The sequence below is a fragment of the Gossypium hirsutum genome, unplaced genomic scaffold (assembly GCF_007990345.1).
Source record: "Gossypium hirsutum isolate 1008001.06 unplaced genomic scaffold, Gossypium_hirsutum_v2.1 scaffold_43, whole genome shotgun sequence".
NCBI classification, from domain to species: Eukaryota; Viridiplantae; Streptophyta; class Magnoliopsida; order Malvales; family Malvaceae; genus Gossypium; species Gossypium hirsutum.
The window spans coordinates 52,067-76,665 of NW_024402783.1; the positions used below are offsets into that span (position 1 = coordinate 52,067).

The 24,599-nt window shown below is 31.7% G+C and overlaps 1 non-coding gene across 1 annotated transcript; it reads left to right on the top strand.

The window, feature by feature from the left end:
* The first annotated feature begins 290 nt into the window (after positions 1 to 290).
* LOC121226265 (small nucleolar RNA R71) lies at positions 291 to 396 on the top strand. Its single transcript, XR_005924114.1, has one exon. It is a non-coding gene; the product is annotated as a small nucleolar RNA R71 (small nucleolar RNA).
* Positions 397 to 24,599: the final 24,203 nt, after the last annotated feature.

The following is a 24,599-nucleotide window of genomic DNA, read 5'->3' on the forward strand; positions in this document are numbered from 1 at the left end:
CAAAACTATTAAACCCATTAGCGGTAAAATTTTTAAGCATTGATGATATTGATGATACCTGAGATGCGAGTGAAGTGAGAGCATCCACTTCATGTACTCCAGTGACTCTTCTTCCTGACGTTGCTCGATTGGTTAGCCATTGATAATTGTTGCTGACAATCCTCTTAATGATTTCATAAGCCTTATTATAAGACTTAGAAATGAGAGCACCATTAGCAGAAGCGTCCACTACCATCCTCGTGTGTGCATTGAGACCATTATAAAACATCTTAAGTTGGATGTAAAGTGGGATTCCGTGATGAGGGCACTTCTGTAATAATTCTTTGTACCTTTCCCATGCCTCATACAAGGACTCATATCTATTTGCTGGAAAGCAGTAATCTCGTTCCTCAACTTAGCATTCTTGCTAGGCAAGGAATCTTTCTACTAACTCTTGCCATGTTGAAATTGAATTTGGTGGTAATGAGTTCAACCAGGCTCAAGCTCTACCCCTTAGCGAATATGGGAACAGCTTCAATCGTAATGCATCTTCAGGTACTTCAGCTAACTTGAAAGAATCGCTCACCTCATAAACAATCGTAAGTGAAGATGAAGATCTTCGGTAGGCATTCCACTAGATTGGCCCGCTGTCTAAAGCATCTGGAACATGACTGGCTTCAGCTCAAATTGTTGTGCCTCAATTTTGGGTCTCCTAATACCCGGATTAAGATCATGAAACACTGACATGACATACTATCTTAAATCTCTATCCCTATCATCAGCAATAAGGATAGGATTTTGAGCAGGGCCTACTCCGTTTTCTTAATTCAAATTGTCGAGGCTCATCTCTTCAGTCTTTCTCTAACTTGCTTGTCTTCTTCACTGTCGAAAAGTAATTTCTATCTCAGGGTCTACAGGGAGTAAATCAATAATTTGGCCAATACTCATAAACACATGAAACAATAATAGAAAAATTAATTAAGTTAAAATTGAATAGAAAAATAAACCAAAATGCAAAAGTAACAAATTCACAATTAATGACTTTTTTAAACAGTCCCCAGCAAAGGAGTCAAAAACTTGGAACGATGGAAATGTGCAAGTGTATACAGTCACAACAAGTAATAAAGTGAAAGTAAATGTCGAGTTATTGTACCCACAGGGACTGTGAAAATAATTATTTATGAATGCAATTTAAAACACTTTGGTGAAGAAAAATATTTTGTTTTGAAGAAGTGATTAAACTAGAAAACAGAGTAAAATAAATAAAATAAAATAAAGATCCAATACACGATTTCAAAAGATGATTTAATCAAGATAACATAATTGTGTTAGATTAATTACATTTCTTAACTTAGAATTATTAAACTCATGTTTATGTTGTTACAAATAAATTCATAGCAACTTTTTAATTTGCTAACTTATGAACATACTTACCTACCAAAATCTATTTATCTCTTGACTATATCTCTATGCAAATTCAAACAATTAATTCAATCTCATAAGCACATAAAAGATTACGTGAGGTAACAATGTATTTCTAACTTGAAACAGTTTAATCACAATAATCTTGGAAGTTATGCAAGGCAAATGTATCGCTAGATACTGTTGCTAATTTAACCCCCAGGTACCTTAGATGATTAAACATGCACTGATTAAGTATCATGTCAATTAATTAGAATTTCAATCTGTTTAAATAATTAATTCATTAGTTACCTTACAATTGTAGTGCAAGAATAACTTAGTCATGATTTTTGTAACAGCCCATTTTTTAGTGAGATCGGAACAGTGGTTTCAAGACCACAAATCCAAACCCAAAATAAAAATTTATTTTATTTTATGGTCGGCATCATGATAAGAAGTTCGCATTAAAATTTTGGTACGAAAATTTTACCAATTGCGTGTTCAATTAGGGAAAGGACTAAATTGCACAAAATGCAAAAGTTGGGCTCTAGTAGCTATAGGTTTCAAATAGCTACGGAAATCAAAACTTAAGGTCCTTATATGATAATTAGACTAGTGAAGAGTAGTTAGTAGATATTTTAATATGACTCATCCATGAAAAAATTAGAAAAGGGTAGGGCCTAAATTGGAATCAATAAAATTAATAATGATAATTAATTAAAAAGAAAAAAATCATCTATTTTCATATCATCTTTCCCAATTTTTCTATGGAAACCCTAGGAGAGAGGAAGAAAACTTTTCAAGCTTAAAAAGGTATGAAATCAAGTCTCATTTTTAATAATTTCTATATTTTTGAAATTGGGATAGTCTAATCTTTCTATTTAGGGGTTTATTTGAAACGTTATCAAGTTATGAAATTTGGGTCATGGATGAATATGCTGAAAATTATAAATTTATGGTGGAAAATGAAAAATTATTCATAGATAAACAACTTTTACAAAGCAATTTTTGATGAAAACTTGATTTAGGGACTAAAATAAAAAAAGTGGTAAAACCCATGGAAAATTCTAAAATTTGTGAAATGTATGTTCTGTAAATGTAGTATATAAATTTTGGCTAGGCTTGGAAAGAGGGTTAAATTTCATGAATTTCATTTTCTAGAACTAAGGACGAAAATAGAATTTTTGAAAAGGATAGGGGCAAAATGGTAATTTTACCTAGGATGTAATAGAATGCAAATGTATCTGAAATGCGATATATTAATAGTTAAATTTACCCATATAGATCTAGAAAGACCAACCACGAAACTAGATCGAGGAAAGTAAAATGTTTAAGATTAGTTGAAATTCAAATACGAACCATTTTCAAGGTAAGTTCGTGTAACTTAAAAATGTATGCTAATATGCTTGAATTGAATTGTATAATTGTGTTGATATGTGTGAGATAATATCTACATAATGAAATAGTCGCTTTGAAAAATGGACAAATTATCATGTTCTGGTTGAATGTTGAATTCCGATGGATTAAGAATGATATTGCATATGTTGCAGAAAAATTTTAGCCCAGATGGGTAATTCTAATGTAAGCCCTCTTGAGCTTAGGTTAAAAATTAGATTTAGCCTGGACGAGTAATCCAAATTAAGCTCTTTAGAGCATATACTACGGATAGGATTTAGCCTGGACTAGTAATCCTGCTATAAAATGTACGGCTCAAGAGTGTGTCTTTTTATTATATACCCTACTGGGACTTTTGCACATGTGTATATTACCCGAACATCCATTGAGATTTCAATAGTTCGACAGAAAAAAACTCTTGATGTAACATCCCGAATTAGGACCTAGTTGGAATAGTGGTTTCGAGACCACAAATTTGACATAAGAAAATTCATTTTTATTATATTTTTATGGTCTACAATTTCACGGGATGATTTCGTGAAAATTTCGTTCGAAAATTTCGACATTTGGGCACTCAATTTGGTAAAAAGGACGAAATTGTAAAAAGTGCAAAAGTTGAGTTCTACATGTTAAAGGTGTCCAATTGTTATGAGTTTTTAAATTAGAGGTCTTTCAATGTTAATTAGACCATTGGTTAATTGTTGGACAAAAATAGACATGAAATGGGTGAAATAAAATATTTTTAAGTTAGGGGCATTTTGGTCTTTTGATAATTAAAATATAAAAAGGAAAATACGGCAAATTCATGCCAATATTCTTCATCCAGCCGAAAATACCATGGAACCCATGGCTAGGGTTTGGTTCAAGCTTCCAAGCTCATTTGTAAGTGATCTCGAGCCCCGTTTTTAATGTTCTATACGTTTTTGAAATTCCGGTAACTTGAATTTCCTATTTCTACCATTATTTTGAGCTAGGTTTTATGTTTAAAAATTTACCCATGAGTGACATGTTGGTATTTTGAGGTTTAACGCTAGGTTATACATTTTTATGGTTAGAGGAACGACTTTTACTAAGTGATTTTCGATGAAAACGTCCGGAAGGACCGTTTTGTAAAAGTTATAAAATTGGTCATAAAAGGGTGATTTAGTAGAAAGTAGAGGCTGCTATAGCTATGAAAATGATTTCTAGGCTTAAAATGCAAGGAAATTGAATAAAAATCATTTTACGAGCCTAGGGGCAAAGGTGTAAATATGACAAAGTTTAAGGGCAAAACGTAATTTTCCATAATATGATTTTTGGGTCACAATGAATAATATGACTAATAATTAAGCTAAATGTGATATTTTAGTTCAAGGAAAACGAGATTCGAGCTTAAAACATGAAGGTATGAGATTATGGACTAAAATGGAAAAATTAGTCGTGCTTGGATTTGAGGTAAGTTCGTATGGTAATAATAATGCAATATCATGCTTGAATTGTAATTATCTATTATTATGGTATAAAATGTATGATTTAATATATTAGAAGAATTTATGGATGATGAATATGATGTGGAAAATGTGATGAATGTTAAATTACTATTACATGAGTTGTGTGAATTGCTACACGGTTGTACCCGACGAGATTTCGACAAGTAAGTTGTGTGTAAGTAATTCAATAATACTGTGATCATTATGTGTTTAATGTTTGACATTGTATGATACATGTATGTATGACCTAATGAAATTGGTTTGTGTTGATTCAATGAAAGTTTGGCGATAGCCTTGTATCTTGGAAGCCCCGGGTGACCGAAGGAATACTTAGGACTTTGATATCATGACACTGTGATTAATGATATTTGTCCCTATGTAAGACCATGTCTGGGACATGGAATCGACGATGATATGTGTGTTAGTGTAAGACCATGTCTGGGACATGGCATAGGCACTGACATGAGACCTTGTATAAGACCATATCCGGGATATGGCAACATTTGTGGATCCATGTAAGACCATGTATAGGACATGGCTTTAGTATTCAAATTGGTGTATGATAATCCCGAGCATCTTTTAGTATTCTGGATGGTTCAACGGGCAATTCAAGATTTTTGGGTTAAGAGGTGGAATGATATGATTAAGAATGTATGGTACAATTACGTACATTAAGCTTATACTTATTGAGACCTCGAAATATCAGGTCCTTGATGATCTAAGATGTATGAATTATGATTATACATTTTGTTCCAATACCTACTAGCTTACATTGTGAAATTGAACATGGAATCATGTATGGTGAGTTTATGATTAGTTTAAAAGGAATTTATGGTAGTTATCATTATATTGCATTAAAACAGTTTTGGACAGCAATCATTGTGGGACTTTGAAAAATCACCAAAAATGGTGGAAGTCGAATTAGAGGCTAAATAATACATGAAATTAAATATTACTGAAACTATTTTCTTATAAAGGAAACGGTGTAAGAAAAGAATTCTATACTATGAGATATTTGAAATTTTGTGAGACAGAGTCAGAATGAATTTAGATTCCCCTATTCTGAATTGGGAAAATCACTAGAAATTGTACAAAAATAATTATGGGCTGGAATTCAAATTATTGAGTCCTTAATGAGTATAATTTCAAAAGAAATAGATGGGAACAATATCTGAATCCCATACTAAGAGATAAATAAATTTTAGTGAAGAAAGGTCGAAGCTGTCAAATAGCCCAACAGGGGATACTTTAAAGAATAAACTGTACTTATTGGCTAGACCAAAATTTCTGAAAATTTTATGGTAATAATATATGTGAGTCTAGTTTTAGGGAAAGTTAGCAGATTTTAATTTGGAGCTCTGTAGCTCCAGATATAAATAATTTGGTAACTATGACTTGAGAAGACAACATAACCAGAACATAAACAGGTTAGCTCGGGGTTGGAGATCGTCGGAGGTAGCGTCACACTATCAAGTCATCAACTTAGGGCAGTTGGGATATATATATGTTAAGCATTTTCAAATGAGTGGCATGTATAGAGACTTAGTTTTTATGATAGATGTTGTTATGAATAGCCAAATGTACTGGCTTGTAATGATTTATTGTATATAGTCATGAGAGGTGGCTTATAATCATTGTCGCTTGTAAGCCAAATTATCCATGCGGTGTGCTCATGGTTTGTGATGTGATTATGTTTGTCTACTATGAATGGGTAATGTATGGCACATTTACATGATGAATGCTTTAGGACCATTCGGCATGGTCATGACTATGGAGTAAATGCGTAAATTGGCATTACGTTATTGATGATTGAACATGGACATTTGAAGAATAAGTAGAGATTAATTATTGGGTAATATGTTATGGTTGGTATTTAAAAACGTTCTTTAGTGAGGCATGCTAAATCATTAATTGATGCTATAATATGTGTCTTTAAAGTGGTTAAGTTTGTAAAAAAATTAAGGCAACCAAAAAGGCTTGGAAATAGCTTGAGTATTGGCCACATGAATTGAGACACGTCCGTGTGGGGGACACGGCCTGGAGACATGGTCATGTACCCTGGGCATGTGGAGTCTATAGCATTTTTGTGAGAATTTAATTCGTCACACGGCCTAGCAGACAGGTGTGTGCTTGGCTGTGTGGTCTGATTTGCTTGCTGACGTCATAGACAGAGAGTTACATGGCTTAAGGACACGGGCATGTCCAGGGCACATGGGTGTGTTCCTGTGTCAACACGGGCGCGTGACTGGGTTTCATAGAAAATTTTTCCAAATTTTCCTAAAACTTTTAAAGTGTCCGGTTTAGTCCCTAACTACTTTCAAAGTACGTTTAGGGCCTCTTAGGCTCGTTCAAGGGACATTATGCATATGTATGAATGTTTTTACAGAGAATGAAATTTTATGGCTCAGATTTGCATGTTTGTTTACGATTATGTCTGGTAATGCCTCGTACCCTGTTTCGGCCTTGGATATGGGTAAAGGGGTGTTACATTTGAAGTGTGGAAAGGTGAAATTAATGGAAGCTTCTAATGTGATAAGCTCATCTATGTTTACTGGATCCTTATATGAGGTTATGCAATTAACTTGTTTGATTAAGTGTTTATGTTTAGGTAAACTCATCCAAACTTATGGAAAGTATGACTATGTATGCTTGTATTGATAAATATGAATGGTAAGTTTATTTTCTATTATACGAACTTACTAAGCATAATCTGCGTACTCCATTTAATTTTCCCTATTTTATAGTGCTCAAACCTCGCGAAGGTTGGAAGTCGGTTAGAGCAGTATCACACTATCCACTATCTCATTTTGGTATAATGGCATGTATAAGCTTATTTGGCCAATGATAGCTTGTAATTGTTGTTTTGTAATCAAGCCATTGGAGTGGCTAGTGATGGTCTAAGTTTGGCTTTTTTTGAAATAATATTTTGATAATCACATAAGTGCTTATTATGTGTTAGTTTGTTGGAATTATATTAGCATATAAGTTTATGTTAAGAATAAGTTTATATCCCTTGATGCATGAGATAATACCACATGATTGATAGAAAATTTTATATGAGTATGATGTTGGATTGGTGGATATATGCTTTTGAGTTTTGGTGCAAGAAAATGGTAAGTTTTGGGTAACAAATGAAGCTAGGAAATGGCTCTATTTTTTCCACACAGGTAGACACACGAGCGTGTGTCTTGGCCATGTGTCTTGGCCGTGTGTGACACACGGCTTGTCCCATGGGCATGTGGTTTGGTCGTGTGTCCCCTGCATCTTAAAAATGAGCAATAGAATGCTAAGAATTGGGCACACAGGCAGAGACACGGGCGTATGTCTCATTCGTGTAGCTGACACGACCTTGGACACGACTGTGTGAAAATTGCACCTAAATTTAAAAAATAAAATTCGCCACACAGCCTAGCACACGAATGTGTGACTTGGCCATGTGACTTCAATTTCTTCATGTCTTATAAGTCAGAGAGCTACACGGGTTAGGGACACGGGCATGTGTAGTACATGGCCCAACCACACGGGCGTGTCCCTAGACCACACGGGTGTCTGAGCCCTGCAACCTTAGAAAATTTTTGAAATGTCGCGAAAAATTTTATGAGTTTCCTATTAAGTCCCGACTTGATTCTAATGCTCGTATTGGACCTCGAGGGTCCAACTAAGGGACGTTTTGAATGATCTTGATAAAGGAACAATAATTTACATAAATCGTTTGTAAAATGTTCTGAATGTTCCAGTAATACTCTGAAACCCTATTCCGACGACGGATACGGGTTAAGGGTGTTACAGTTTTACTTAATCAAACATCTTACCGAGGCCCATAACAACACAAACACAATTTTAATAAATTAAGTAGACGAAATGCAATCAATCTAACATGAATTGAACTCAAGCCATATCAATTAAATTAAACATTTCAACATCACAAATATTCATAGACATTTTCATCATAACAACAACAAAATTAAAAGAATAGGGAACAAGAATCAAATCCGGTTTTTCTCCGTGGCTTGACTGGTTTGCTCCACTCTTCCTTCTCCGCTTGTTCTTGTTGAACCAAGGCTGCTACGAACACTTTAATGCTGCTCCAAATGGTGGATGAATGAATCTTTTTCAAGAGGTAAAATTGGCAAGAGAATAAAGAAAATGGATGGAAATGAAGAGAGAAAATTGAGAGAGAAGAGAAAAGGTGAGAAAGTTAAGGTGTGTTTGAAATGAGCAGCCAAAGGGGGTTTTTATAGGTTGAGAATGCTGCTAAAAATAGCCAAAATCAGCAACCAAAGAGCCCTCCCATGGCTGGCCACACATGTGGCAAGTTTGAAGTTTTCAAACTTGCTATATTAAGGAAGGGACAAATCTAGAAAGACACAAACAGTGGAGGAGTTTGTTTGCAATTTGAAAAAATCTTCAAGGGCCATTTTTGCAAGCTAATTGATCAGTGAAGAAACCTGATTGGGTCAGCATGTGGGACGGTTTTAGGCTGCCCAGTACTCAGTCGATTCGATTTTCTCGGTTCAACTCAACTGGGCCATTTTTCATAATTATTTAATAATAATTTATTTAACCCAAATTAGATTGGATATAAATTAAAATTAATTATATTATGAATTAATACACATAATTTAGACCTTCTTAGGCTAAAAAATTAATTTTCCTTGATGCTTCAAAAATTGTTTCTCGTTTAACGCTTCTAGTAGTATCTACCGAGCCGTTTTTCGCCATTTGTACAAATCTGTCGAAAATAATCAAAATTAACCAAAATTAATTATAAAATTAATTCAAATTCATATGTTAATAATTTAAGTACAAACTAATTATTTTATAATAATTATATATTTTTCAACAAGAATTTTACCGTACTTGCATGAATTTGAGTTAAAAAAGGGCATGAAAAAGTGTGTATATTTTTGTGTTTCCATTGACAAATGACTCAAAGGTACCTGACCTGAGCACGGAAAACAAAACCTTTGACTGAGTATAACTCAATGGTATTTCTATAATCCAAATATTAAAATCTAACATATATCATAAAATGCATAAATTAAAATAGGTGATGATAGGCAACATAACAAATCAAAATGTCAATTCATATATTCACTGTTCACAACTATCACATTATTACCAATACTAGGACATGGCAAATTCATTTCATATGTCATTTGGTAAAATTGAAAAATAGATTTGCCTAGCACTTTGATATAATCGACAAATGGAGTCCCCTGCACTCCCCGACACGTAGTAGTAAAACCTTGAACTCTTTCTATCCTATGACATGTCAACTATACCTGACCTTGCTCGAACAATTAATAAGGTAACAAGTTTCATATTTTAGCACCAACCAATGTCTCAATTCACATTTATTGTCAATATGTATACATTTATTTAACATATATATCAACCACAATTATCCCAATGAATACTTAGTTTCACATTTATAGAAATACACGTATTTCTCGAATATACTCAATTTAATCCTCATAATCATCAATCAATTCAAATCATCTCAATTGAACAAGAAATCTCACTTCATATTCTTACCATGAATAAATAAATCGATATGAAGCAATTTATAAGTTAGTTCAGATTATAAAAACACAAATTGTAAACTCCGAGCTATTCGTCGGTAACTTTGTCTTTACTTTTCCTTTTCAAGTAATTCAGGTCAACTTTAGCTATGGTTTAAAAACAACACATAAAATTATCAATATTCAACCATTTTCACATTCAGTTTATAATATATGCAACCTTTTCATTTTATTCAATTTAATCCCTGAGATTGGGACTAACATAATTTTCAAATTTAAACATGAAATCTTATGTCGAATTCACTAGAACTCCTATAAGTCTTCTTATTTCTACAATACACCAAATTTCAAAATTTGTTCATTTTAGTCTATATTGCACAAAATCATCAATTGGCTTTACAATTTAGTCCTTTTTCTATACTAAACTTAAAATCTATTAAAATATCACCAAAAGCTTCAACTATATAACAATTGTAACATTCATAATCATTAATAGTAACGAAAATTATGACATGAGTCAAATAGCTTGAACTACCAAAATTTCGAAAACATAAAAATTATGAGAAAAGGATTGAATTGCACTAACCAATTGAAGATTTAAAGTTAAACAACTCTAATTGTTTCATCTTCTCCCTTGCTTCTTAGCTTAAAAAATATGGAGATGAAAAGAGAAGATAAGTTTTCTCTTTCAACCCACCAAGCTTTTGTATGTTCTTTAGTTTAATTTAATTAATTATTTTAACTTAAAATTTTACAACATTTTTAACAATTAAAACTATGCTATTATCCACTAAAATAAGAGAAAAGGGTTATTTTCCTAATAAATCCTTCACAAGAGTTCTAAATAAATATTACTTAAGAAATCACACTTTTGACACTTTTACGATTTAGTCCAATACCATAATTAAACACTAATTCGACAAATTTACTCGATCAAAATTTAATTCAATTCTAAAATAACTTTGTAAATATTTAATAAAAATATTTGCAAGTCTAGTTTACAGAACTGATGTTTCGAAAGCACATTTTTCGACACCACTGACTTTCGAGTTGTTACACTTATCTGCTCCAATGAGTATGTCAGGTAGTTACTTCCTAATGCTTATCTATTGATGATGCGGATTGAGGAACACCTTGTGGAAGTGGATGAGTTGTTTGATGCTGATGAAGTTTTTTTCAGAAGGACAATAGTGGTAGTGTTACTTGTTGGCAATATTACTTATAAGGGTAAAAAGTAATTATGTGTGCAATTTGAGTTAAATTTTTTCATAAATTAGTAATTTTACATCTACTTCATTTTCAGTTTACATCCATTTTTTAATTTGCATCTCATTTTTGTGGCAAATGGAAATGGTAGGCATTCAATGTGTGACACCCTACACCCGACTCGATTGCCGAAATTAGATGTGTGACGTCACTTTACATTGCCAAAACAACTCAGACTAATTCAATCCATTATATCAAATAACTGGAAATCAATTGCAAAAAAATTTATGAAAATCATTATTCACTAAAATGTCATTTTAATTTTCACTTAACTTCACAATCTTTTTAAATTAGTATCATGTAAAAAAGTTCAACATTTTCAATTTCAATCCATATAATACTTTAACTTATCAATTAATACTTTATTAATTCATCATGTAACAATTACTCACTTAATGTCTCATCAATTTCATTTAAACTTCTCTTACATATTAACAATTTCATCTCTTATATCAACTTCTTAGTAGTACAACTCTTCTATTATTTTCCTCTCCCTCCTCCTCCTCTTCAGTCAACATCCTATATTGTACATGTATATATATATAAGAATCTTTTTCTTTTAGTGTAGCATGTCTATATGTAACCTTAATTATTCTTTCACTAATAACACATTAACAACATTGTCTAATTGAGTAGCAGTTACTAAATTATTTATATCTTGACCTAAAAAATTCAAAATTAAGATCCACTTGTTTTTTTTTTTTTTGAAACTAGACTCAATGAAGATTTTAACATAAAAATTTTAAAATTTCCACATAAGCCAATTAATACAGTATTTTCTTCAAATCTTCCCCTGTTCTGCTGCTAGGCAACTCTAACTCATCTCCACTAAAAATTATTTATCTTTCATTACATAACTCATATAATTTTTCATTTGTTTATTTTGAAAATAGACTCATTCATATTTTATACATATAAATTTCAAATCCTAAATATTTTTTTTACATTTTTTAATGATTTTCAAACTCAAAACAAGGGAACCCCAAATTCATTTGACATTACCTAACTTAAATTTATTTATCTCATAATCTAAAATTCTATTGCTTAAACCATTTCTTCAATACAAAACTAGATTCATTAAGATTTATTTCATACTTGTTTCGTCTTTTACAATTTTTGGTGAATTTTTAAAGTTGAGCTACTATTGCTGTCCATAAATTATTTTAGTGAACATATTTACTTTTCTATGATTTTTTGCATTAACGTTCAATTCAATGTATATAATCATTGTAATTTTGATTCCTATTCAATTTAGTCATATAAATTCATATGTTAGTAACATGTTCAGTTCTTTACCTTAACATTTTTCATTATACAACTCATATATCTCTTTTTCTCATAAAAACTTAATGCCTTTAAGGGTGTGTTTGTTTACCTATAAAATCTTTTACGTAAAAAATTTTCACTATTTTCCACTGTTTGTTTGATGGAAAATGAAATCCCACTATAAAATGTTTTCCAAAACACAGGAAAAACATAACTTTATCTTAGGAAAACATCTTACCATCTTCATTTTGGTAAGACAATTTCCATAGTTTTTCTTCTGAAGCCCCTTCCAATTTCCCTTTCCTTGCTACACCGATTATATTGGTTATTAACCTTTTTTTCTCTTTCCTCTCCCTTTTGCCATAGTCTAAACTTTAGGTTCGTTGTCTCTAGGTTTAACTTCTCTCAACATCAAGGTATGTTTTTTTTTCTTTTTTTCTTTTTTATAAGTTTAAGATGCTTCAATTGCTTTTCAATCGATGCATGTTTGGGACCAAATTATGTGCTTTTAAATTTGTTTTTTTTTCTTGCTTTTATTTAGGGCAATCTAAAAATGGGTTTTTTTTTCTACTTCTTATTGTAACTATTAAACTTACTGTTACTCTATTCAATTCATCATAGGATGTTCTTTTGTGGCTTCTACCTAGATGGTTTACTACTTTTCTAATGTGCTCCTTGGCGTTTTGATTTTTAGTGCTATATTAAATTTCTGTGTTTAATTTTTGCATTTTGGGAATTAAGTGTAGTTTTTGGAGTTATCCATGGGCATTATGTTTTTCATTTATTTAGGAGTTTAGGCATGATGACTGCTGGTATGTTACCTCACTAGCAAATTTGAGTTATTTGCATAATTGTGTTATGATAGATTCATGGTTTTTGCACACAATGACTTTTTTTTATTTATGTTACATATGTTTATAGATTTGTTTTATTTTTTGTAAGTGCTCAACATATTACCATGTCACGTGCATCAACAGTTGGTGATTTACATCATGCTAAAAAGTTTGAAGCATCTGACTTTTTTTACATAAATAACTTAGTTTTGAGAATTTTGGAAGTGTTATGCCCATGTTAAAAGCTTAGAAAAGGAACCAAAAATGTTGTTTTGAAGTAGATAATATCGAGCTGTGGGGTGCTTATGATGGTCTTAATTTGGCTAGAACCTTAGGAGTAAGGAAGGTGCTTCTCAAAATTGATAGTTTATCCACAGCCAAGATTCTAACATCCACTCTTAATGAACCTTCATCTAATGGCCTACTGCATTTAATTCATTTAATGAAACTTTTTACTAAAATGTTGTAACAATGATGAGTGGTTGTCATGTTCATACTAGTATTTCAAAACATTTTTGTAGTGACAATGCAAGAAAAAAAATATAAGTTAAATTAGAAAAAATGGTATGTATGAATGCAACATATACATAACGTAATTCCATTGTCTTCGCAACTTTTCCTAATTTTCTTTTCTTCCACTTGCATCTCTAGGCACAAGTGAATGTTCCAATTAATGGAAATGCTAATAACATAAGTTGCTTTAGATGTGTGAACTACAATTGCAAAATATAACTATGCAAAGTCAAAATTGATTTAGATTACTCAACTGAGTAACCAATGGACTTCAGTTATCAGGGCCCTTAATCCAATTAAAATTTCCACTTTTTTCTTTTAGGAATTCCGTATGGGAAAGGAAAGACCTAATCGACTTTCTAATTCTTTCTACAAGTTGTTGTTTTAGGAGGATCTTTACTGGGAACATTCTTATTAGAGAAGGTAAAATTTGAATTTTAAGCCTTCTTAATTTGTTCATCAGAATACATCACGTGGTATTTCTTATTTGGATTTGGTTTTTCATAGATTTCCCTTGTATTGCAATTTAGCACTATGGAATCACAAAAATCACTAAACCGGTCTTGTTTATGGGCCTTATAAACCAAATACAATAGAGATTTTTGTTTTAACCTTTTCTGCCCAAATGTGTAATGTTGTTATTTTTTGTAATGATGTGGTATTATTTTGTGTAGATGGATCATAATCAAGATCATAATGTAATTATTGGAGTCATGGCTTTAGTTTTAGCTTTTGGGGCTCTTTGGATTAAAAAATTAAAAACTAGGAAGGAAATCGCTTCTCACCATCGTGTGAATTGAGATTATGAAAGAGAAAATTATATTAATAGTATTTTATATAGAGGTGACCATCATTAAATTAATGTGATAAGGATGATATCGGTTGCTTTTTTTAATTTGTGTGACATTCTTAGTAGGAACAATTTGTTACAATAACCTAAATCGGTGAATACTAAGGAACAAGTAGTTATATTTTTACATATAATTGGTCATAATATAAGGTTTCAAGTGATTGGATCTAGATATTATAGATCAATTGAGACAATTGACCGTTACTTTAGGGTTGTATTGAGAGCTATTTTGAAATTGTATAAATTAATTATTAGATTACCTGATGAGTAAACTCCTAGTGAAATAAAAAACAATCCAAGGTTGATTACCTGATGAGTAAACTCCTAGTGAAATAAAAAACAATCCAAGGTTCTATCCTTATTTTAAAGATTGTATTGGAGCATTAGATGGAACTCATGTTTGTGCATCCATTCCACTTAGCATTCAAAGAAGATTTCGTAGCCATAAAAGGGGGGCGACACAAAATGTATTGGCTGCCATTACATTTTATTTGAAATTTTCCTATGTTCTAGCTAGTTGGGAAGGTAGTGCACATGATTCTCATATTTTAAGTGATGCACTTTCACACCTAAGATGATTAAGAATTCTAGAAGGTAAGAATTAACATTAAACACCAAATAGTTCAAGTAAGCTCATAATTTATTGATAATAATTATATTTTTTAAAATTGTAGGTAAATATTATCTTGTTAATGCTAGATATGGCATTCGAAATGGATATATTATCCATATCATGGTATCCAATATCATTTAAAAGAGTTTAGTGATCAAAGGCAATAAAATGAAGAAACTCTTTAATCTTCATCATTCATCATTACAAATCACTGCTGAACGTGTTTTTGTGATTTTAAAGAAACGATTTTGTGTGTTAGATGCTGAACCATTTTGGAATTTTCAAAATCAAGTAGATATAGTTTTGGCTTGTTGTATCATTCATAATCGTATAATGGGTGTTGATCCTAATGATTTACTAAATCAAGGATTATATGAGGAGCCAGAGTCTAATTTGATAATACCAACTCTTATGCAGCAAGAAGAAAGAGAAGAAGTAAGAGAATGATCTACTAAGAGAGAGGAAATTACACAAACTATGAGGACTGATTATATGGCTAGAAACATTAGGTAGGTTTAGGGCTCAAGGTTAATGTTTTTTATGTTATATATGTTTTAGTATTAAAATTGTTATTTTTTTAAATGTTGGTTGGATATTGGTATTGAAATTATTGTTGGATTTTGAAATTATTATGTTTTAAGCTTGTTGGATATTGAAATTATTGACAATGACAATTATTAATGTAGAATGAGCAAGGGCAACAAAGAAGGGACAATAAAGCAATTCAGGTGGACAAAACTGATGAAACATCTTTTTCTCGAAATTCTAGTAGATGAGGCACAGAATGGAAATAAGCCTTTTAAAACATTCAAAGTAGTTTCTATTAATTGAGTTGTTGTAGCTATTTCTGAAAGATTCCAAGTTCAAGTGATGCTAAGTCTGTGGAAAATCATCTGAGGATTGTAAAAAACAAATGGCAAATTATATGCACAATTCGGGCCAAAAGTGGTTTTGGATGGGATGATAACATAAAAATGATCACATGCTGTAGATCGACATATGATATGCTAGTGATGATAATATACTTATATATATGTTAAATATATGTCAGCATTGTATTTTTTACTTGTTATTCTAATTGTGTATAATATCCAATAGGCACACAAAAAGTATGAACCAGTTTTGATAGAACATTTACTGACATAAACTTGGATGAGAGTAACTAAGATTCAGTGCTTGTAGACTACGACAATGAGAAGGTTGAGGAGGTAAGAACAAAGGTATCTTCATCTGGCACATCTAAATGTAAAAGAAAAAATGCTCAAAAAAGTGTTGTCGATGAACAAATTAAATTTGTGGGTGAACAACTTGGTAAGATTACTAATGCATTTGGAACAATTTACTGCAAATAAGACGCCACATCTTTACGAAGAAGTGATGTCGATGGAGGTGGAATGATTTGATGACGACTTCCTATGTAGTATGTTTGATTATCATGTGGGTCGTGAATCCAAGCCAAAGCTTTCTTAGCCAACAGTACGAAGCATAGAAAAATTTGGCTTCAAAAATTTTCTCAAGGTTGAAGATATTGATACTTTAATGTGGTGTAGTACTAATTATGTGGTGTAATACTTGTAAAATCCCGAATTAAGGTCTAGTCAGAACAGTGGTTTTGAGACCACAAATCCGAGATAAAAATAATTATTATATGATTCTTATGAGGTCTATGATTAGAATGCATGCTTATGTGAAAGTTTCTTGAAGAAATTCTATGCATAAAATGTCTAATTGCACTTTAAGGATCAAATTGAATAAAATGCAAAACTTGCATTCTAGAAGCTTTTAGCATGAAATTGCTTTAGATTATAAATTAGAAGATCCTAATTAGAAATTTGACCAATTTTTATAATTTTGGACAAAAATGGGCATGCAAAGGAAAATTTTGAAAGAATGACCCTAAGGGCATTTTGGTCATTTGGTAATTAAAAGAATAAAAAGGGAAAATCAAAGCAAAATGTGCTCATCTTCTCCAAGTGTTGGCTGAATTTTCCAATAGCCATAGCTAGGGTTTTGTTCAACATTTCAAGCTTGATTGTAAGTGCTCCCTAGCCCAGTTTTTAATGTTCTTTGCATTTTTAAGTCCTTGAAGCATGATCTATCCATTTCTAGCTATATTTTGAGCTAGGGTTCATGTATGAAATTTGACCCATGTACAACATGCATGTATTTTGATGATTAATTTTTGGAATATGAATGTTTGTTGCATGATAAACATCTTTTACTAGGTGATTTTTAGTGAAAACACCTAAAAAGGACTTGTTTGTAAAAGTGTGAAAGTGGGTAGTAAAAATGTGAAATAAAGGAAATTATGGACTGATATGAGCATGGTATAGGTTCGGCTAGGCTTGGTAACCAAGGAAATGCATACGTTTCATTTTACAAGCCTAGGGACTAAATTGTAAATAAGTAAAAAGTTAAGGGTAAAAAGGTAATTTTACCAAAACATGAATTATGGATTGATTTGAAAATTTTGATTAATAAACAAGTTAAATTTTGGCATTATAAATCAAGAAAAACATGAACTGGGTCTTGATCGAGGAAAGAATAAAGTATACGACGATTAGGCTCGATTATCATCATTTTGTACCGAGGTAAGTACATGTGTAAATAATCTGACAATGTATTATATTTTGATGTGTTGACATTATGTGATAAATGTTTTATCAATATTATGTATGCTATGCCTAATGATAACTTTGTAAGCATGAATGATATTGGTCGTTATCCACGACGTTACGAGCAAGTACGATGGAGATGCTATGTGTATATGAGAAAGAATCCCGTTTGAACCTTAGGAATAGTTTAGGATACAAGTGACATGTCACTAGGAATTAATAAATCCGAACTCATTGAGTTGGTCTGGGTTCATGATTGTTTGTGGCATCCGAGCTCGTTGAGTTAGTCCGAGTTCATAATGGATGCGATACATGTGGCATCCGAGCTCGTTGAGTTGGTCTGAGTTCATAATGGATGGATACATGTGGCATCCGAGCTCGTTGAGTTTGTCCAAGTTCATAATGGATGCGATACATGTAATTGGGTTCCGGGCAATGGTCTTGTGTGTCCTACCAGTGGCTAGGTAATCCTTGAGTGGGTCAGATACCTGACAGCTTCTGCAAGTAGTCCGTGTAGTTACACCTTGACCGATAGCTTATATGAGCAAGCCCGTGAGTAGCTCTATTACGAGCGTTACATGTTATGAGGTAGCTTTGGCTATGTATGTATATGTGGCACTTATGTGCAAGTTTTTCGCATATCCAATAGTATCCCGAGTGTTCAACGGGTAATGCAATTGATGTGATGAAAGTCCTAAGGAGGGCATGTTAAAGAGGTATGGTTATATGATACACTACGATGTGTACAGGTATGTACGCTAAACCCATGAATAATGCCTTGATAAAGAATGATATGTGATGAGAAAGTATATACACGAACACTTGATAAAGGAGCCAAAATGATTGGATGATTAGTAATTCTTGTGATTATGATATTATGTCTTTGTATGATTATGGTTTACTATCATTGCATATTATTTTCATGTGGACTTACTAAGCTTTAATGCTTACCCCATTTCCTTTTCATCCTTTATAGTTCCGCCAAGCTAGCTCGGGGATCGAAAGCTGTCGAAGTATTCGATCACACTATCAAAAGAATATTGGGTATAGTGAAATTGTTATTTTAAGTATGACATGTATAGGAGACTTGGTTATTTTTTATATGTGTCATGCTATTTGGCCAAATTGTGAAAGCCTATGATGTTGATGATTTATTTTGTAATAGCCATGTGATATGGCTCATAATTGATTATTGGGTTGTAATGTCTACTTGTTCTTGCATGCATGTGTTAATGCCTTGATGATCTGCTATGTGGTTGGTTTGATGGATATGTGATGTGGAATGAATTAAAGACTTGGAAATAAGGAATGACTTAATGACTTAAGATGACTATGGACATGAATGTGTAATTTGAGGTTATGGTAACAAATTTGGTTATGCATGAAATTAGTGTGTCTAATTGAATGTGTAATAGAATGACCTTATGAAGATGTGAAAATGCCATAGTGTTGAATAATTGAGTGTTTTAAATAGGTCATGTTGCATGCTATGAAATATGTTTGAGTGTATTAATGATTGAGGGTAACAATTGGCGTGGAAAATAGCCTATAAATGGTCCACACGAGTAGACACACGGGCATGTGTCTAGGCCGTGTGTGACACATGGTCCACCTCACAGGCGTGTTGAATGGTCGTATGTCCCCTGCACCTAAATTTTACAAGTCAGTATACCCAGTAGTAAACACACGGGCTAAAACACGGGCGTGTGTCTTGGCCGTGTGACAGACACGGCCTACCCACATGGACGTGTACTCTGGCCGTGTGAAGTCTGCACCATTTTATGAAAAAATCATTTATTTTTAATTAACCACACAGTCTGGCCAAATGGGCGTGTGATACAGCCGTGTGACCCTAAATTGGTGCTGACGTCATAGCCAGAGAGTTACACGACCGGAAGACACGGGTGTGTCGAGAGCACAGGGCGTGTCCCCTGTCTCACATGGGCATGTGGCTCTGTATTAGGGAAAATTTTCCAAACCTTTCTAAAATTTTTGATTTAGTCCCGAATCTTTTCCGATGGTTGTTTTGGGCCTCATAGGCTCGTATCAAGGATAAATTGTGTATGTATGAATGAAGTTGTTTTGAAGAAAAAAATTTATAGCCCGATTTTTGCATGAATGACTGTGCATGTATTTGATAATGCCTCGTATCCTATCCCGACCTCGGGTACAAGTAAGGGGTGTTACAATACTAGTTATGCACTTGGACAATACTGTAGTTATCATGTGGAGTACTACTAATTATGTACTTGGATAATATTATTAATTTGTAATATTAATTGTGGTTTGGAAGCTAATTTATTATTATTCAATCTTTGTTTTTTTTTATATATAACACAATTAGGAATCATCTATTCGGTTTGGTTGTTTGCAATTTGACTGTTAATATATTTAATTTGATGTATTTATTTATAAATAAATCGTTCTAATATATGTAAAAACAATGTAAAATATAAATTTAATAGATATAAAATAAACTCAATTAAATAATGAAAAATAATAAATTCTCAAGTGTATGTTTGTTTCATTTAAAACAGCTTTTATGAAATATTTTCAGAAAATCTATCAAACAACAAAAAATATTTTATACAAATTTGTCCAAACACCAGAAAATATTAACTTTTCCAGAAAAGTAAGTCATTTTCCATAAATCATTTTCTAGAAACCATTTTTAGTCAAACAAACATACCCTAAATATCATTCATTCTAAATATTCTTACTATCACTACTATGTTGATTAAAATTCACATCTCATAAATTTCAATCATAACATATCTAACTCAATTATTTGAAATAAAAATAAAGCTAATATGAAAACTTACCTCTTTTATCAAGAATTTCCTCCCTTTTTGCTTCTCTCCCCTGTTCTTCTTCAATTTATGACTATCCTTCTCTTCTTCTAATTTACTTCACTTTCATCTACTAATTTTTTGCTTCTTAATTGATGAACATACTCTCTAAAATCTCTACTTCATTTTTTCTCTACGGTGCCTATTAAAATTTTCAAAAAAAAATTGAGAGAAATAATAGGATCACATAACAAGGGACGAATTTGTAAGATATGGAAAACTTTCTCTTCATGTATATATATTGGCGTTAGAGGCATGGAAAGTATGAAGAAATTTCATCTTTTCTTTCAAATATCTAAATTAATTAATTAATTAATATTATAATAAAATAAAATAAAATAATAAAAAATTCTAACCAATCATGTTTTAACCAATCATGATAATTCACAATTATTATCTTGATTGAAAATGACCATTTTGTCTTTTTAATATCTCAATATTCACTTTTGTGTCATTTCTCATTTTTGGTAAAATTACAATTTAGTTCCTCTCATTTTTTCACTTATTCAATTTGATTTTCACTCGCCAATTTATTTTACTCTTTAGTCCTTTCTTACTTTAGGTTATTTACACTTTTAGTCCTTCAACTTTTCATAATTATGTTTTAACTCCTTGAATTTTGAATATTTTCATTAAGACGACATCATTTTTCATATTTTTACAGTTTAATCTCTGCCTTACATTAATACATCATATTCTATTTTCTGACTCAATTTCTTTTAGTATTCACTAGCTTTCTCTTCTAAAATTAATAAACTTTCATTTTATTTGCCATCATGAATTTATCACGTTTTCTGTGATATTACACTATTTACTATTAAATGAGGGGTTTTGGGATGTTACATAACATATGTTAGCTACTTTTGCATGGGGCCATTATTATAGTAAATGAAATTTTAATCGTGTTTATTTTAGTATGAAAAAAATAAGAATGACCTACATTGCTTTGACTCCATTTGTTTTTTTGAGTATCTATGTCACACACTTTGTTTTATATGAGTGATGTTTCAAGTATCTTTCAAATACATGGAAAAAACTACAAAAATTTAGAACATATCCATATTAAACATAGAACTGTATTTGAGATATTCATGTTCATCTAACATATTCATGCTAGAAATACACGCATTTGACACACCAAGTTCAAATAACATAGGGAATGGCTGCAGTTGAGCTTTATTTTTCTTGATTTTACACAATTAAATTCCTTATAAAATGGTTTTAATGTGAGAGTACCATACGGAGTAGATGGTTTCGGGGCTGTTTCGCAACAGCTCTACTCCGTGCTTACCTGACTGCAGATGGGTCTTATCGAAACTATTTTTTGAAAAGAAACGAGGTCGACTTGATTTTGAAAACGAAAAATGGGAGTCGCTACTAATCTTTTTTTATAAGATATGATCGGGTCACCTCAAAAAGTGGTTATTTAATAAACAATTTTGTTTATTAACAACGATTTTGGTATACGAAATCTAGAAAAAAATGGGTTCGGGAGTCGGTTACGTATGAGGAAGGATTAGCACACTCGTAACGCCCAAAATTGGTACCTAGTTGATTAATTAATATCTTAGTGTCGAAAATTGAGAACTTTGAAGAAAAATACGATCCATCATTAAATTATTACTTAATTGAATTTTTTTTTGAGAAAAATAGCGTATTTCACGTTAATCAAGAAAAAAGATTATATCCCGTAAGTTAGGATACAATGTCTTAAATTCCTAATACGCGAATAAACGCTGAAAAATTTATTTATTTTGAAAGGTATTCGATTACTCAGTTTTAGAAAGAAATCATATTCCGTAAGTTAGAACACGATCTTTTCACAATTTTCGAGATCATTTAAAAATTTATGCTTAAAATAACGTTCGCTTATTCAGATTTTTTGAGAAAATCGAAACCCCGTAAGTTAGGGAACGATTTTTTCAAATTTCAAAATATGAAATATTGCTTATTTTTAAAAAACACGATTTGTGTATTGGGTAAAATGTAACACAATTTTGTAGTAAAATGTAAAAGAATAAAAAATGACACTAATATGAATAAAAAAATAATAATAATAATAATAAAGGCATTAATATGAATGACAATAATAAGGATGAAAATAAAGTAACATAAACGAGTCAAAATGAAAAGAAAAAAAAATTGAAACTAAAAGAATTAATATTAAACAAATAAATAAATAAATATAGTGTAAGACAGGTTAAAAATCATAATATCAATAATAATGATGATGGTGATAATAATATAAAAAGGTTTTAAAATTATAGAAAAGGAAATAAATAAATAATAAACGACATAAAAATATATATAAAAATTTAGTTAAACAAATATAAATAGAAATATAACAATAATAGTAATAATAATACAAAATTAATCTAATAATATGAAAATAATAACCAATAAGTAAATAAAAAAAGAAAATAATAGTCGTAATAATAATATTAAATTAGTTAATATAATAATAATAACGTATAAATAAATACAAAAAGAAAATATAATAATAATAATAATGGTAATAAAAATAAATAGTAATAATAATACATTAATAAGAATAATAATGATATGTTAATAATAATAATAATTAATTAATTAATTTTACTAATAAAATAACAAAAATAACCAAAAAAAGGACTAAAATTGAACTCAAAACAGAAATTCGGGGCAAATCTGAAATAAATAAAAAAGGAAAAGGACCACATTGAACGCGCGAATGACAATGAGGGACCAAAAGGGAAATTTTCCCTTCCCCCCAAAACGCACAACTTCTAAGTGGACTAAATTGGAAATGAAATAAATTAAGGGGCAAAAATTAAAATTTAAAAAAACTTGATTGCAAAACCATAAAAAAGCAGAAGGGCCAAAAACGCAAATAATCCTTCCGCTTAAAAGCACGCAGATCCTAGGCTTAGTGGTAAAACGAAGTTGTTTTGGGCATTTGAGGCAAGTCCCAAAACGACGTCGTTTTGGGAGCCTATATATGTCAATTTTTTAAAAAAAAAAATCACTTCATCCTTCCCAACCCCCTCAAAAAAAGAAAAAAGCTCTGAACACCCCCTCCCTCCTTCCGATTTTCAATCATGGGGCAGGTCACCGGACCGCCACCGTCGACCGCCGTGCACGGCGGCCGAAAAAAGGTAATTTTTTTCTCTTCTTTTTTTTACTCTTATATACATATATAAATAGTTATAAAAAATAATAAAGAAATATATATATGTACATAAACCATTTCAAGAGAAAGGAAAATAAAGAGAAAAATAAAAATAAAAAGAACCTTAGTGTGCTTTTGATTTTTCTTCTTCAAATATTTGCTGATTTTTTTTATGCTTGAATCTTTGCTTAAGTCTCTGCTATTTTGTTTGAATCTTTGTTTTTTTTTTATTTGATGTGTCTCCACCAAAATACATTGGATTGATATGGCTTTTATAGCCATTTACACATATCTTTATTGCGTGTTCATCTTTCTTTTGCAGGTGATGGAACAGGAGCAGGGCTGGTGGAGGCAAGTGGTGTTAGAGGAGCGGGGGTAGAGGGTGGTTGAAGACATAGGTGCGGTCGCACCTAGGGTTTTTTTCTTCTTCTTTTTTAATATTGTTTAGGTTATGGGCTAGGGTTTTTTTTTGCATTTTGGGCCATATTGGGCTGTTTGGGATTAGGTTAGGTTTTAGGGTCTTAGTAGGCTTAGGTCTGGTTGAATTTTGGGTTTTGAGGCCCGAGCAGAATTGAGCTTGTACAGCCACCCATCTTTGCTCGTTGTCGTGTAATGAGAACAAAGCAAAGACTTCTAAGAAAGACCAATTTTGTCCGGTCTCGCAGAGTCTCGACTAGTTTTGGTGCCTCTCTTCTTCAAGTAGCCTCAGTCTAGTCTACTGCGTCTTGTTGCTTTGATCCACTCCACTGCAACTTTAGAGAGATAAGACTTGTAGTTTTAATCTACTTCGCTGTAACTTTAGGGATATAAGATTTGTAATTTTAGTCTGCTTCACTACAACTTCAGGGAGATAAGACTTGTTATGGTAGATTTAATC